This window comes from Brassica napus, chromosome C5 (genome assembly GCF_020379485.1).
Source record: "Brassica napus cultivar Da-Ae chromosome C5, Da-Ae, whole genome shotgun sequence".
Lineage (NCBI taxonomy): Eukaryota > Viridiplantae > Streptophyta > Magnoliopsida > Brassicales > Brassicaceae > Brassica > Brassica napus.
In genome coordinates this window covers 47,743,450-47,756,878 of record NC_063448.1, presented here as the reverse complement: position 1 = coordinate 47,756,878, position 13,429 = coordinate 47,743,450, and the positions used below count along the sequence as shown (strand labels likewise).

The following is a 13,429-nucleotide window of genomic DNA, read 5'->3' as shown; positions in this document are numbered from 1 at the left end:
CTGAGTCTGAGAGTTTTGTGCTTCCGCCCAAAGTAGCGATTCCGTTTCTGCCAATTTGAGAGTATCTCTGGGATTCATATCCAAATTGCTAAAAACTTTATTGTTTCTACCTTTCCATATATACCAAAGAATCCAAGCAAAGTAATGATCCTCCATTTCGGGGGACACTCTCCAAAATAAATGATCCATATTGGTAAACAAAGATTGAATGGGGAAAATATCAGGATTCGTTGGAATCCGTGAAAGTGCCCAGACCTGAACCGCCGGTGGACATTAAAAAAAAACGTGATTAGTGGACTCCTCGGGGGCTCCACATCTGTCACATACAGTACCTCCTTGCATTCCTCTTGACCTCAAATTTTTCTTAACCGCTATACACCCAGTTAAAATTTGCCACAAGAAATGTTTCATCTTGGGTGGGCAGCGTACTTTCCAACAGAACGCCTTCAATGGTGTTATCGAAGGACCAAACTGGGGTGGCATACTTTCTATGTCCGGATATACTCGTTCCACTTCATATCCAGATTTAACCGTGTATTTTCCATTGTTTGTAAAATGCCATCCATTTCGGTCTTCTAGGTAAAATCTGATTATAGGAATACTTTCAATAATTTTCACATCTTGTGGATCCACCAGAGTCCGAATAACTTGTAGATTCCATGACCGTGATGTTCCATCGATAAGAGCATCCACTGTTAGTTCCGGGTAAAGATTGTGTTGATTTTTATTTGCTGGTCTCAAGCGAGTGGATGGAAGCCAAATGTCATATATTGTTTCAAACTTTCACATGTATTTGTATCTTCTTCTATATATATATTTTCAGATTATTATTTCATTATTAAAATCGTAACTATATATATATATATATATATTAATAAAATATTGTTTTATTGTCATATTAAAAAAATATTGTAATATTTCAAAATTTTAGAAAGTTTTTAAAAAATTAAACTTTTCGCTTCATAGATTTATATTATCGACTAAATAATTAAGCATTTAGTTTTTGTTTAATTTTTAAAATAAACTATATAGTTCATTTGTTTTCATTGGGTTAAGGTAGTAAAGATTAATCATTGTTGTATAATATGATTTTTGTTATTTAAAAAAGTTTATAAATTTAAAAATTAACAGCGGTAAATATTTAAATAATTAACATATGAAGTTATAGTATTACAACATTAAATTATATCTATTTAATTTATACTATCTATAAATTCAATGGATCATCTATTATTGATAGCTCAATAAAAATTTCTGGTAGGCCTAAAATTTAAATGATAAGATTAGAGATTAAATGTAACATGACTTTCTAGGAATATATCCATTAGGTAAATTTTTTAAAAAAATCATGCATGAATCAAGGTTGTGAGTTTTGTTTTAATATATAAGATACGTTCTTAATTATTTCGTTTCACCTCCCGCTTTTATACAAACCAAAACCCTAGAACCACTCAAAGCTCAATCCATGGCGATGAAACAACAATTACTGGTATGAAATTTTCTTTTGCTTAGTAAGAAAGAACCACTTAACCTAACTAATTTTATTAACCAATAAATCTTCAACGCCTCCCTCAACCAGACGCTTCTCTCCAATTCTCACCTGCTCCGAACAGGTACTGTTACAGTAATATTTGTTCAGTCTCAGAATGGCCAGTCTTGTGTAGATTGGTTTCACCATAGTGTATGGCTTTTGATTAAATTATATCATGTTCTGCTCTGTTTCTATGTGGTGAAGTTATGATTTTCATTCGATTTTGCTCTGTTTTTATAATATGAAAGGCTTGAGTTTTCTCTGTTTTGGTCATTCGTTACTCATATTTTGGTCATTCATTACTCATCTGTGAATCTTGGTTTCACCAGAGTGTAAGGATTTTGATGAGATCTTATCATGTTCTGCTCTGTTTTTAGTGGTGGAAATTATGATATTTCATTCCATTGGTCTGTTTGTTAGAATCTAAAAAACTCGAGCTTTCTTGGTTTTGGTCCATTCACGTACAAATCTCCTTTTTTACCTTTTTATGGCTTTTGCTTCTTGAATCAGAAAGTGAAAAACATAGATTTGAGAGATCTTTGATAAGTCTTCATCGAGAATTATATATTCTGTACAAAAGGTGAGAATTCTGGATCATTTATCAGTCTCTGACTCATACACATTGTCACATTGATAATCTTTCAATCATAAGAAAGTTAAAATGGTCACCTAGAGATAGTGCTACCCATGAATGTCAAAGCGTATTGCAATCTGTATTCAGGCTTTTCTTTTTAACTTGGAAGACCAAGTTGCGTCTTGGCCAATATAAAGATAATGTAACTAAATGACCAAACGGTCAATCATCTGTTGTCTAACAGAAAATAGAGACTTATTTAGTTAGGTTTTGTTTTAAGCAAAAACTTTAGGAGTTTCATGGAGTTATTGTTCATAAAACTGTATTCTATGAAATATTTGAAAGAAATGTGTTATTCTCATCTAATATCAAATTGGGTGATCCGATAATCTAAAATTATTCTCCATATAAGTTAGGTTTGGCCTGGGCATTTTAACCCGGACCCGAAAACCCGAACTGGAACCGACCAAAAAATACATGACCCGGAACCGAACCGAAAATTTACAAGTACTTTTTGGGTCTAAATTTCTTTTACCTGAAAGAACCGGAACCAAAAGGAACCGACCCGAATAGACCCGGACCCGAAAAAACCCGACCCGAATAGATCCAACCCGATAAGAACCGATTTGTACCCGACTTTAAAACATGTATATCTAAAACTATGATTTTTTTCTATTTTATATATATTATTTTATGATTTAGTTGAAATATCTTTTGTTAACAATATTTGTTATTATTTTGTAACATTTTTTAAGTAGTATGAAGCTTTAAAATGTAAAATTTAGAGTTTAAAAATGTTTTACTTTAATTATTAATAGTTTCATTTAAGTTATTTTGTAAAATTTTAGATATATATGACAAATATCAACTAAATTTGATCGCGTTGGATATGCCATGTCCTTTTCAGATCCAAAATACTCGAATCCGACCCGGACCCGATATGGACCCGAAAAATTACGGGTATTTTATGGGTATTTTAATTATAGACCCGAACCGACCCGGACCCAAAAAGAACCAACCCAAACCCGACTCAAAAATTTCTAAGTACCTATTGGGTCTAAATATTTAGGACCCAAAACCCGGACCCGAAAGCAACCGGCCCGAGCCTGACCCGAAGACCTGAACGCCCAGGCCTAATATAAGTAATGTGTTTTCTCTTATTTTTTCAGCAAAAGGAGCTGTCAATGTCCAAAATTGGTTCAAATATGTCATATGTGGCATATTTTCAATCATAAAAAAATTAACCAGTATCTTGGAACATCGTTTTTTTGTATGGACATCAAGGTACGTGATACTTTTATTACTTTATCAATACAATAAAAATACCACAACAAATGATTATATTATATATTATGTAAATAGGGGGACACATATGAAGGAAAGCTTGATAATACACTTCCAGAAGAAACAACTCAGATCCTGCAAGAAAACGAGATATATCAACTTCAATATTTTTCCCTCCTGGAAAACACTCAACGATACAAGCTCACTACTCAGCAATACATTATTCAAATCACAAAATCGACTACGGTTATACAAATAGAGGAAAAAATCCCGATGATGCCTCTTACCACATTCCATCCCCTCTGATACAAACAGTTGATCGACATAGCCACTGGTACCAACTACTTACCAGGTAAACAACCACTTATTTTGATCATTTCTTAAAAAAGTAAAATTTGACATTCAAGACAAACATTATCCCAGATGTGGTTGGACAAATAAGAATGTTTCAAGGTAACGATCTCAAAAATCCGAGGGCAACAACGGAGGTCAGAATTGGTCTACTGAAAGTAATAATTATTTAACCTAAAACATGCATCACTAATATATAACATGCATCAATAAAATTAACCTAATATATAACATGCATCACTAATATATATTAGTGATGCATGTTTTTTGATTAAATAATTATTATTTAATCAAAAAATAATTATTTAATCAAAAAATATTTAAGAATGACTATGTTTTTAAAAATTATATGGTATTATTTGCTCATAACTCATTTGTCATTTGATAAATTGTTAGAAAGAAAATTTTATCATAATATAACTCAGTTGTCATTTGCTAAATTTATGGTTTTTATTTATATTTTTATTATTTATTTATAATATTTTCATTTTATATTTGAAAGATAAATGAATCTTCTTTCAAACAATATTTTTGTAAATGTATTTTTTTTAAAATAATCAATTAAAATTGTTATTATCATTGAATATCATTATTTTTGACATAATTTGAGTTTTCGTTTGCATCAAAACTTATCATATTTTAGGATAATTTTAATTTAAAATGTAATTTTCATATTTTTCAAACAAATTCTAAAAATATTTTTTAAATATTTTGTTATAATTGTTAAAAAAATATTGAGTTGCATTTCAAATAAAAAGGTAAAGATATTAAAAATATTCTAATTAAAATATGTAAAATTTAATATAGTTTTAAGAAAATGGTCAAAATAAAAAAATTACACTTAAAATAATCATGATTTTTGTTAACTGGGCGGATCATTATTTATATGATATCGCACACGAAAAATAAAAATTCTGTTTTTAAAATTATCTAATTAATTATATACTCATTTTTTTATATTTTTTATATGATATCACACATTCGTAAAAAAATAGATAGTTTAAGATGCAAAAAAATATTTACTTAATGAATATAATATGAACGAATATTACAAATACATCATTTAATAAAATAAATAATTAAAAACTGAAAATTCATATCTGCGCCAGCGCGGATCAGGGTCTAGTAAAGATTTAAATTAACAACCATATACGATATGTTAAATAATATAAACTAACTACAAATTATCGTAGATTATCATCTAAAACATCTAAAATTAAAATATTTAAAAGCATTTTCCGCGCGTAGCGCGGACAAAGACTCTAGTTATTTTAATATTTCTTCAGTATACTGAATGAATGATGTTTTAGATTCTGGTATTGAATTTGAAAGATTGATGTTTTATAGTATAGTTAATGCACTTGTCTTTAAAGCTAAAACACTAAGGGGATGATTGGTAAGGCTGTAGTTTTATATTTTTTGCTGTAGAATTTAATCTGTTGATTTATTTGTTGTAGCTTTTTAAAGCAGTATTTTTTTTGCTTTGAGAGTAAAGCTCTCTACAGCCATATTTTGATTTTGCAGAGACTTTTTTGCTGTGAGTTTTTTAAGGAAAGAAAAGCTCGATTGGTTGACATATATAGCTCTAGACTAAATTTTGGCTGTCCAGAACATCTACAGCCACAACCAATCATTCTCTAGATAAAATGTAAAAATATGAATGGTGAAATTTTATAGGTAAACCCAAATAATGATAAACATGACAATTTATTTATTGTTTTTAATATGTGTGAAATAGTAAAAAAAATCAAATATTTGTATCTTGAGAAAAAATAATATATGTCTTACGGTACTAAAAAGTTCTAAATACTCAAAGCTGAGCCTGTCCACATCTTCTATAAAAATCGACCAATCAGAAAGCTCTCATTCGCCACGTCATACGAGAGACATAATTTTATTGGGTCAATTCTACTGGGCTAAAACCATTATAGCAGCAGCTCACTCCACTTCCACCCTTGGTCGTCAGTCGAGCAACGAGACTCCTCCATCACCCTCATCATTCCCATCATGAAATTCATCGGTCTTTGCAACTCGCCATTACGGTGTAATAGTGTCGCTCCAATCTAAATCATTAGATTCTGTTCTTGACTACTTTACTAATGAGATATGGTATCGTTCTACACCCCTTTGTTTCTCCATCTATATATATCCCTTCGTAAATCTTCCGTCCAATCGTGATCAAAAACCTCCGTCGAAGAATATAAAACTATGGCCATTAATCTGATCAACCCTCCGGTAAGTTTTCTGTCGAGCGGTGCAGGTTAGAGATTTCTTCTTTTTAGCTCCTGAACTGTGAATGATGTAAACTGTAAATTGCTAATTCAGCTTAATCTTGGCCACTGCTTGTGTGTTAGCGAGAATACAGAGGCCACTGAGGAAGATTTGCAGGATGCTGATATTCCCAATTAACAAGCTATTGCGAGACGCTGCAGCAACCAAGAGAATTTTTGTAACTGAGTTCAAAGTAATTGTTTCTTTTTCTAAGTTAAAGTTGCAACATTACAAACTTATGAATGACTGATACAGAGAATTGATTCGGGTTTGTGATCATCACTCAGGTTTAACTAAAAAACATCCAAGTGCCATGTTTCGTGTACCCAACAATCTTGAATAATCGGAACAATGCTCTTTTGGCAGAGTATTTCAACTTATGCGACAGGCTTGATTCCGTAAGTAATTTAATTTGCTTGCTGTCACTAATTTGTACAACAATATGATTTTCTGTTATATACCACTGTGAAACCCTTAGAAATCCATAGAAATAGTGAGCAGGAAACGAGCATAAGTCGCGTGCACAACAATAGGCTGTTGTGATTCAGAATTACCCTGATCTTGCTCAGTTGGATTTTGGTTCCGTTTCTAGGATTCAGCAAGCTGAAGGTGACATACAGGTTCGAGAAAACTTATAACATATGTGCAATCATGTGAACCTTCGTTTGCTGAATCAAACAATATGAAAAGAAGTTGTGTCCTTTGTAAAAATAAATATGAATGATTGATTACAGTATACTTTTTTTTTATGAGCAGAAACTTGGATAGGATTATTGTAAGTTGTACTTGAGAGGGTCAACATGTGAAGCTTTCTCGACACATGAACAAGAAGAGCAAGCGAAATGTCGGATGCAAAATCAAGGTACACAAACAAACATTCGAATATCTTTTAAAACATATAAGAAAGAAGTAATCATTTTAGCTTAAAGTAACTCAAGATTGTTTCGTTTGGTGCTGCACTCTAAAGCCATTGCTTTGTCTCCTTATGTTAGCGAGCTTCTTGCTCCTTGCTTTTGTTGGTGGGCCTGCTGATAGATGCATATATGTTTTCCCAGAACAATGACTTCTTCCATAAATACTTGCAGTCAGGTAAATTTCTTTTCAGTTTTCCCATGATTTCACGTGTAAAAACCAAATGTTATTACTGTCTTTGTTCTTTCATATGACAGGTATGCAATCTAGCTTGGTCTAAGAACATAAACAAGCTGGTAAGCACGCACTGGATGGTCCCAAAACCAAATAACATACTGGAAATACCTAACCATCTCCAAAGTAATAAACTCTCTGACCTTTGGCTCTGTATATTACTCGGCATCATTAAGTATATGTGGTTACTGAACCTGCCTCTCTTTTTTCAGTTCAAATTGTAACTCTGACAGGTTACACATACCGATTTATGTTCCTTGCGGTATCACATGAAGGAAAAACGAATGCAAACGGAGCAGGAGATGAAACCTTCAGGTTCTGGAATGTCTTCCCGTCCATGAAAGCTCAGGTAAAACGAATGAACTTATTTTCATTAACGAAATGAAATTTTGAGAGGAAATAACCTGATCTTTTCGTCTCTATACGCAGAAAAAGGCACTGAGATCGGTTGAGAATATCAATCCTGGCTTATTTGGGATATATATATACCAGTATGATTAATGTTATTTAAAACAACAGGCGCTGGTTCAGCGGACTCGACAGGGCAGCATTGGCGTTTCCATTTTCTCCTTTAAGACATTCCCACCGTCAATCAGTGAATTAGGATCCCATTCTGGGTCAGAAGTTCTGTCTCAAGGGTTTTGAACATGTGAATTAATTGGAACCTCTCAATCATACTTTGATTATAATAGAGAATCTGGAGCTCCTTGACGGGATTTGCGGGCAGCCCCTTTAACTGGAGGCAGAATAATATATCAGTTTCCTCGGGGAATATATACAATAATGTTGTATGTAGTAGTAACATTAGACTGTTGCTTATAAATTACATCTAGCTCAGGGAAAAAAATAGTTAAAGTTATAATAATGTAACAATAAATATTATTGTATGGTAAGTGATCGTATTTCACCATGTACCCTAATTAAGAGGAGCATATGTTGAAGGCTTTGCAACAGCAGCAACTGGAAGACTAACAGGAGTGGGTGAACGGGCACCGTTGTGTGGTGAGTAAGCGTGGTCAGTGAATAACGGTTTGTTGTATGGGTTTAGGGTTTTACATAGCAGATGTTGCTAATTTTAGCTGCTACCAAAAGCATAAAACTTTCGCTGATATGATAGACTAATATGACCCATAACTGGCTTCAACTATCACATATGTTAAGTTAACAAAACAGACATGTTGTATATCGATTTCAATGACAGTTTTCTATTTGTTGTACATTAAAAACAAGAAAGAGAAAATTCAATATCGTAGTTATTCAAATATCATGTATGTATGTAAATCACTAGAAAATGGTGTAACTGACAATTTAGAACACAGAAAGTACACAAACAATTTGATATAAACATTTTTAGGAAACACAAAGTAACAATCAAATTATAGTATATGTGACGCACCGCCCAAAATTTTAAGAAACACAAAGTAACAATCCCGAGTGTATAGACGAAAGTCCACTGTACGCACATGCTTTTTTTTAAAAAAAAAAATTAGATCATAACTGATGTTAAATTAATTATGTATTCATCTCATGTTGTGGTTCACCATCATATTTAGACATAGGCACATTTATCTGAAACAGAAAAACCAAAACAAAAAACCGAATCATATAATTTTTAGAACTGAAAAACTAAAATCGAATCAAAACTGATAACTCAATAAATACTCAAATTTCTATAATATAGTTTATATGTTTATAAATATTAACTATATTAGATTTAAAATAAAAAATATATTTACGATAATACTATGTATAAACCAAATTATCCAATTATTTTTATCCAAAATATTTTAAGTTATCCGAGTTTTTATTCAAAACCTGAAACTTTTTAATTCAAACCTGAAAAATCTGATATTTAATCTGAATTTTTTTTTAACTTTTAACCTGAATGAAACGAATAACCGAAACCAAACCGTAATCGGATTTGATCCAAAATTATTTCAGATATTAGGCGATTCTAACTCTGTTATCCAAACTGAATCAAAAACTGAAATAACTGAACCAAAATCAAAGCTAATTTCCTAAATACCAAATATTTCCTAAATACCAAATGGATCTTATTTTCTAGAACCAAAAAAAATCGGAAACCAAAATAAACCAAACCGAACAGTTACACGAAATACACGTGCCTATATAATTTTGGAGAATAATTTTTTGAATATTAATGATAATTCATATTTATGAAACATGGTTAAAATATATAGGTATTACATAAATTAAATAAAAAATATTTGTCAAAAACCCGGGAGTAGCCCGGGAAAATCCCTAGTATATATAATGATACTTTTTTAAAAAGAATGTTTTATTTCTTATACTTGTAGCCAAAACATCATACAGGTAACAGAAGATGTACTGTTCAGAGTTACATGTTTACAAATTAAATATTTATGGGTACCGTTCAACCATTTCTACTGTTTAATGTTCATTAATTGGATATAAGCAAAGAAAAAAGGATAGAGTATTTGTTCTTTGGTGTGAAGCTGCTTTCAGCAATGCCCAAATCAAATAAAAAATGAGGGAGAGAGAGAGAGAGAGAGAGAGAGAGAGAGAGAGAGAGAGAGAGAGAGAGAGAGAGAGAGAGAGAGAGAGAGAGAGAGGAGAGAGAGAGAGAGCGAGAGAGAGGGCGGGAGAGAGAGAGAGCGAGAGAGAGAGAGAGCGATAGAGAGGGAGAGAGAGATCTCTCGAGAGCTCTGCTCGAGAAGAGAATCTACTAGATCTCTCGAGAGAGAGAGAGATAGCTCTCGATCTCGCTATCTCTCTCTCTCTCTCTCTCTCTCTCTCCGCTCTCTCTCTCTCTCTCTCTCTCTCTTCTCTCTCTCTCTCTCTCTCTCTCTCTCTCTCTCGCTCTCTCTCTCTCTCTCTCTCCTCTCTCTCTCTCTCTCTCTCTCTCTCTCTCTCTCTCTCTCTCTCTATCTCTCTCTCTCTCTCTCTCTCTCTCTCTCTCTCTCTCTCTCTCTCTCTCTCTCTCTCTCTCTCTCTCTCTCTCTCTCTCTCTCTCTCCTCTCTCTCTCTCTCCTCTCTCTCTCTCGAGAGAGAGAGAGAGAGAATCAATGTTGCGTTAGGAATAATTTCAAAAAAAAAATGAAAAGGAACCCTGAAGTCGATTTTTACAAATGATTGTAATTCTGCCCCCATAATTAAGTTCCCTAAAATATTCCAAAGAAGCTATTCTGTAATGTTAAAGTTGTGCAATGTGTCAATATTTCTCCAAATCTATATTCAATTCACACCAATCCTGATTTCTTTTAATATTATGTTCCAATAATATGCTTCAATCTACCGCCTCTTTTGCTTCTGGAACTGGAACGACCGGTACAGAATTGAAATCCCCACTGTTTATTGTTGGTTTTATGTTCAGAATGGATGCGACATATATCAATGGCAGCAGAGTCGGTCCTACACATTTTGAGACCACAAGCAAATAATAAATAAAAGGCTGAAAAATAAAACATTCCTTAAGGAGAGTTTGAACCCAGCCTCGTTGCAATGCTTTGTGACAGCGTTACCACTAGACCAGAGGCACATTTACAAGAATATGTGGCCGATAAATTAGATAATAATATGGCGGCCGAAAGCACATGCTTCCTACGCTTGTGTCAAAGGCCGGCACTGAATGGCAGTTGTGTCCATCTCTGAGGCGGTCAAACGTTTTTTTGTGTGCAAAAACTGATTATATTAAAATTAAAGGTTCTACAACACCCGGAAGTAAATTCGATGGGAAAACAATAAACGAAAAATGGTTGAGGATAAATTTGATACTGAGGATCGGATCACACTGGCTCTCCTTATAGATAAAAAAAAACAGGGTAGGAGACCCATAAACCAATAAGCATACAACTCTCCATAGGCGGTCAAAGGCTCAAATAGATTTTCAAATACTTTTATGCGTGGCTGTTCAAAGCATTGTACCGCGGTTAGCACATTTCTCAAAAAAGTTATACGTGTCTTACCATATTCAGTTTCTCTAATATCTGAGAAAGCTAGTTGAAGTGAAATACATCTTTGACCTTTTTGATTCACCATTTCATATTTCGGTTTCTGATAGTAATAAAAAAAGTGTGTTAATTTTTTTGTCAACAAAAAAATTGTGTTTGTGTTACACTTCTCTATCTGCTGTATTAAATTTTAATGATTATAAAGCTTATAGACATCGACACACTGTCGAGATGCAGTTAAACTATAAAAAATCATGGAGTACCGTTTGAGTACTATCTAAAAATTCCTAAGTACTAAGTATTAATAAGACCGATGCAACGTCTGATTTATGTAGTACTTGATAGATTGATAAACCTTATCCACATAAGTTTCCATAAACAAATTTAAAGCCTCATATATAACAAAGTTTTGATAGCACCTTGATAGTGGCAGTTACTTTCATGTTTGCAATTAGAACATTTTCAACTCATTACTATTTTAAATATATATAGTAGTTAGAAAAAATTTGCTCAAAAAATAAATAGTAGTTAGAAAACAACTTTCACTAGTCTCTATTTTTTAAAAATAGAAAGTACTAATTTTTCTCTTTTATATTTAATGGAAATTTTTTTTTTTTTACTATATATTTTGATCAATTTTATTTTAAAGTACTATATATTTTCTGTTTTAGAGAAAAAAAAATACAAATTACATTAGATATGGTTTTAGCTTATCTATATCAAAACAAATACAATAGAACCTTTGTAAATTAATACTCGATAAATTAATAATCTCTATAAATTAATAAATTTTTCTAGTCTCAACTTAGTTCAGTTCAAAATTTGACACAAATCAATAAAATAATAGGTTAATAATTTTTTAGAGAATTCTTTGTAAAGATACGGTCCCATTAAAATTATAAATTAATAATTTATATGTATACATATTTTATATAAGTAAAAACCTATCATTATATTGTTTTTTTTATATTCATAATGGAATTATTTTTATATTTTCTTAACACTTAATATATTTTTGATGAGATTTAGTAATATTATATCTTAAACCACATTTAAATTCTATACACTATATATTATATACACCAAATAATATAATAAAATTAATATAAATGTCAAATTTTTAAAAATAATAATTAATATCTATACACTAAAATCAAATATATTTTTTATCTTACAATAAATATATCTTAAAATTCTAAATAAAGAAATTTTCATAAATTAATTTTTTTATAAATTAATAAAATTTCAAAATCCCAACATTATTAATTTATAGAAATTTTAGTTTACATAACTTTGTTCCAACTCTGTTTACAAAAAAAAAACTTTGTTCCAACTTTCAACCACGACAGACTACTAAAACACGATTATACTTTGGTACCAATGTTGATATGATGGTATTTGTAGTTGGGATGAGTAAATGAAAATGAATAACATGCTATGTCGGAAGACGGTCCCCTATGATTTAACGTAAACTAGGCTGTATAGTTTATATATTACTTTTACGATTGTGATTAGTCGTTGTCAGAGATTTATTTGCTTTTAATAATTGTATGTGATTAAAACTTTTTCGGATTGGGGGAATCATGTTCATAATATCGCAGTGTCTGGTTATTCATGAAAGTGATATAGGTTAAAATAAATTTGTTTATATACTTTATTTAAAGGGGTGATAGATGATTGAAGTTACTGCTTTCAAAGAATGTTATTTTTGAATTTATGTTGTTAAGAAAGTTTAAATTGAGTGATAATTAAGCCCAAATAATATTGTCTGCGTGTCGGCATTTTAATATCTAACGAGTCATCTTCAGTCACCAATTAACCAGTCAACATTGTACCCTTTACAAAATACTTGATTCAGATTAGGTGCTAATAGCTACTTGTAATAACTTTAGTGATAAAATCCTCGTATCATGTATATCCAACTAAAAATCTCATGACACCTTTCCAAAGAATATCTATCCTTTTAAAAATCATTAAACGTTTATTAATCTTTCAATCATATGAAATAAATTGTGGAAAAATCTAGCGTTCTAAAGCATCACAATACTGATTTTGTCTTAAATATGGATATAAGTTATATTATTAGCCTAGCCTATAGTCTATTATTTCTTAATAATATACTGAAACTAAATCTCTACATTTATTCTCTTAAAGAGTAAAATTATTTATAATTGGTATAGAGAGGATAAATAAAACTCTTGTAGTTGACGACATATATAAATCGGTAAGAAATTATCGGCAAATGAACATTAAGCATCAAACTAATTAACATAATTAAAGATATTGATGTTGAAAAAAAATTAAAGATATTGATACAAGATAGTGGTACAAAAATAGAGA

At 31.4% G+C, this 13,429-nt stretch overlaps 1 long non-coding RNA gene across 3 annotated transcripts; it reads left to right on the top strand.

The window, feature by feature from the left end:
* The first annotated feature begins 5,682 nt into the window (after positions 1-5,682).
* LOC106345340 lies at positions 5,683-8,050 on the top strand. Of its 3 annotated transcripts, XR_007323988.1 has the most exons (9): positions 5,683-5,975; positions 6,095-6,204; positions 6,299-6,409; positions 6,500-6,631; positions 6,768-6,873; positions 7,004-7,100; positions 7,181-7,283; positions 7,370-7,506; positions 7,587-8,050. It is a non-coding gene; the product is annotated as an uncharacterized LOC106345340 (long non-coding RNA). The 3 variants fall into 3 exon arrangements; XR_007323987.1 differs by having other exon boundaries at positions 5,683-6,204; positions 6,506-6,631; XR_007323986.1 differs by having other exon boundaries at positions 5,683-6,204.
* The last annotated feature ends 5,379 nt before the right edge of the window (positions 8,051-13,429 follow it).